Source organism: Toxorhynchites rutilus, chromosome 1 (genome assembly GCF_029784135.1).
Source record: "Toxorhynchites rutilus septentrionalis strain SRP chromosome 1, ASM2978413v1, whole genome shotgun sequence".
NCBI lineage: Eukaryota > Metazoa > Arthropoda > Insecta > Diptera > Culicidae > Toxorhynchites > Toxorhynchites rutilus.
The window spans coordinates 125,379,966-125,384,327 of NC_073744.1; the positions used below are offsets into that span (position 1 = coordinate 125,379,966).

The following is a 4,362-nucleotide window of genomic DNA, read 5'->3' on the forward strand; positions in this document are numbered from 1 at the left end:
TTCGCTGAAAAAAGTGAACCGAGATGAGACATGCGTGTGGATTATATTTCGAATGTTATTGCACGTTTCAGTTTACTCTTCAGTATACTTCTCAGTGTGGCGGAGTGTGGATCAGCGCGCTTCAGTACTGGACAAGGGTTTTCGCACACTCGAGCTCCAAGGGTAAAGAGAGTGTAAGAGAGTGTGACTCACTTGCACCAAGATTTCTCACAACTAGCACACACTAGTTTTTTTTATATATTCGCCGGTGAAATGAAAAAGCGCATGGTTTCTCTTTGGTGGATGATGACTGCATCCTCAGTTTAGGCATGCATCTTGCGCGGGGGTATATCATTTCAGTGAAAATGCCACTGCCGATGTCTCATAGTTTGTATTCTGCTCTCACACTCATCGATACGCGTTCTCTGGTGAATTTGTCGAGAGCTACCGCCTTCACCACCAGTGGAGGGAGCTTGATTTTGATTGTTGCCTGAGTAGTAGCCGTAGTAGTAGCCGAAACGTAGTCCTACGTCAAAACTTCATATGTTTCTCGCACGTGGACATCCCTATCAGAACATCATCACCGTGTCAACAGTTCCGCTAGTCCGTTCCAGGCATCGCCAGACGAAGGCACATACGGGTTCGCTCGTCGTCGTATGTGAATGTATATGATATGGTAATAGAAAATTTTCCGCTCAATAAAATTAGTTCAAAGTCAAATCAAGCGGGAATCGTTCCGATTCGCGAACGAGTTACACAAGTGAGTAGATAACTGGGAAATATGGACCTTTTGAACTCCACGTCGGAGGACGAAGGATGGACTGCCATTATGTTTGGTGAGCCCATTGACAGCAGTAGATTGCTCAGTAGACCTGTTTTTAAACAATTGCGACTAGAAAAATAAGATTATTTCGTCCTGTTAGGCGTATTATCAATATGTTATGGGAACACTAAACTAGAGGTGTCTATCGTGAGATGTACAGGAGTAACAGCACTTAAAGATCGGAAAGTCATCAAAGCAATATTTTAAACATAGCATGTATAGTATTTCGGTTCGAGTGAGTATGAAACTTTCTACTTGTCCCACGCAATACCAGTTTGAGCAGAGTTTGATTCAATTTCGTTCCACCATCCTCAGCTCTCCTTTTTGTAATAACTCTGTACCCAAACGCATACTCATCAATGCTTTTCTGTGCCGCTGGAAATGTTGATTCGCCATCGCCCGTCTCAAAAGCGGAAGCCATCTACGGGAGACATGTCCTCCCCCATTCCAGAGGAACTTTGTGTCGTCTCGTGTGTATCACTCACTCGATTCGAAACTGGAGGGGCTAGAGTAGATGACTAGGGTGAACATGCTAACCATTGAATGCATGCGTTAAGTTCGCTTCGAGTTGTTTGCGATGTTTAAAAATCACGAAACGGCGGAAATTGTGTTATCGGATTACATATGTTTTAGGACTGAAGATTCAATTGAGGACATATACACGCATTTAAAAGATGCGGAAAGTGTTGGAATTCATCGTTCTACCTTAACGCCACTCTTTGGCACATCGTTCTCTGGCAGCAAAACGCTGGAAGGAAGAGTTGTGTTAGTTATTATAAATAAATACATTATCAGTTCATTGAGTTTGTTATTAAGAAATAAAAAAACGCACCTTATTTCGTAAAACTCCGAAATGTCTTCAAACCTCTTAAATGCCTTCGAAACAACCACATATGGATTTAGAGACGAATGAACTCTCAGAGTTTAAAGTCTCTCTAATTCAATACCGACCGACATATGGATCCATGGGATAACCGATATTGTACGTTGTTCTATGGAATATCTGGATCGGTACAAAACTTCAAGGTATTACTTAGTATATTTGGAGTGATCTGATTATGGTCAACTATGCACTAAAAACTGGGACGGTCGATTCTGACAAGCTTTTTTGGGGGCGATTTTCAAAAGAACCATTTGTCATAGTATCCAGTCTTATTGAAGGGGTTCCAATTTTCTTGTGCAATGCTTAGCGTCAAAACAGCGCCTCCATGATGGTGGCAATCAATGATTTCTATTATTTTATCGACATTTCCGACAATTGGAAAAAATCTGATGCATCTTTGATACATAATTACCGAAACGACACCTTCAAATTTTCGCAGAAATTGTTAGATATAATCATCTAGATTCGGGGGAGTCTTCGTGGCCTAATTGGTTGCGTGTCCGTTACTAAACGAACAATCATGAGCTTATAACTCAGGGCCCTCAACTGACCATCTTTGTGTGTTATTCTAGTTACTACGTCCACGCAACAATCATCATGTAATGGTGATCCCAGCCTCTCACTCCACATACGATCGATTTGCTGCATCGGTCATTGGTGCTATTTATAAACACAACAATGGAAGCCTCATATCAACAGTCCCGCTGTGTCCAAGTGTGAACATTCGAACAATAGGAATATTCTTACGCCGAAAAATGCGACGTGTGTTATGTATCGATAGAATAGGAATGAATACTCTTACGCCTAAATGGCTAATGTGTAATATATTATATAAAAAGGTGTATCGATGAGATAGGAATACTTTCACGCCTATATGGCCACTATGTAATATACAACATGAGAAAAAATGTACACGATAAATTCGGTTCTGTTACAGCTGAATTGCTAGATAAGCATAATAATAAAAATAAACGGATGGGATAAAAAAATCTAGATTAGGGCTAAATACCCCTAAACACCCTGATTCGTGAGAGCGTATATATTGGAAGACTGATGACGTCGTTTACATATATACGTCTTCAGACGTGAGGATTAACCTAATTTAAAATATACATACATATGCCATTATCTTTAAGAATGCTTCCCCATTTCGAGACCGTGAATGAAAATTCGGATGTAACCAAAATAAAACCCGACTTTCGAAGGCGCTATGAAAATCCGATTTTTGTTGTCAGTGTAATATAATTTCCTTCATTCGACGCTACCCTTATAGTACCCCTTCTTCGGTCGTCACAAGAGGAAAAATCATAGGAATGAAGGCAAAATAAATTGCTTCTACTTTTTGGTTCCTTCTTGTTCGCGCAATCCTCCCCCAACGAACATATTTTATGCGCTAAAATGTTGTCTTTCGTTATCATAATTGAATCATAGTCTCCGCTGTACAAATGCGCATGATAAACGCAATCCGGGCTAGAAAAACGTTTCACTTTCTTCCTTTCGGATGGTTCTGAAGCAAATCATTTTCGTATTTAGTTGCTTGTGTACATTCTCACTTACATCTTTGCATAGTTGAAGTATTGTCCGATGATCCGAGATGCTGTACGACTTCAGATATTTGTAAATTAGTCAATTGCTAGCTATGCTTCTTGGATTGAAAATAATGACGTTCGAAATTCCCGAAACTCAAATTACCGTTTCATGGGACCCATTTTGACAGCATTGAAGACATAAAAACGAATTCGTTGCGTGAACTATAAAAATTGTTTCGATGACTGGATTGTTCGTTGGGATAAGTGTTTTGCTTCAGAAGGACCCTATTATGATATAGATAATAATATAAATAATATAAATTTCAATGTTAAATAAAACATTTTTTTAAAACACAAATTCCCGGTATATATTCGACAGAATGTATATTCAAGAAACTCACAACCTAGGATAGCCATACATTCTGTCAGTGAAATCACGACAGCTGCCAGCAGGGCCCGAAATCTTCGAAGGTGAAAAATAAAGACCGACACTACTCTCAGTAGCTTCGCTTCGACTAGAACTGGAACTGCTTCGGCAGTTGCCGTCAACAAAAAGTGAATCGACTAGAAAATAAATTGACTTGCGTTGACTAGCGAGGTGACTGATGAACTAGTCCAGTCAGTGGTTATTCCAACTGACGCGACCAATGAATACAAATCTGCCTCTTCCTTCAACTGACTTCATTCTCATTTCTACCCCCTAGTAACGAAATTGTTACCCGCGTATGCAATCTTATTTTTACGTCCATATAAAGAGGAACGAAAACTTGATTTCTGATGCCAAAAAGTAGTTACCCCATCAATGGACGGTTTATTGTCAACCCATCATGAACTCAAACCACTGCCATACAAATGAAACACAAATTTCTGCATAACTCGAGAATCAATCAAGCAAATGAAACCAAATAAGGCATATTGAGGTTTTAGGGTGCTATAAATGTTTCTATGGTAGTTAGACTCTTCACCTTCCTCTCTAAGGGGGGACTGCCATACAAATGAAACACAAATTTCTGCATAACTCGAGAACAAATGTTACCAAATTTTGCATGTGTCTGTCTCAAATTTTGCATGTGTCAAATGATACCAAATTAGGCATATTGGGGTATTAGGATGCAATACATGTTTCTATGGTAGTTTGCGATTGGACC

General features: G+C 39.6%; 1 long non-coding RNA gene across 2 annotated transcripts; it reads left to right on the forward strand.

Annotated features, from left to right (window-relative positions):
- Window positions 1-613: 613 nt before the first annotated feature.
- LOC129763573 (uncharacterized) lies at window positions 614-1,466 on the forward strand. Of its 2 annotated transcripts, none has more exons than XR_008740979.1 (3): window positions 614-845; window positions 903-1,037; window positions 1,118-1,466. It is a non-coding gene; the product is annotated as an uncharacterized LOC129763573 (long non-coding RNA). The 2 variants fall into 2 exon arrangements; XR_008740985.1 differs by having other exon boundaries at window positions 614-815.
- Window positions 1,467-4,362: the final 2,896 nt, after the last annotated feature.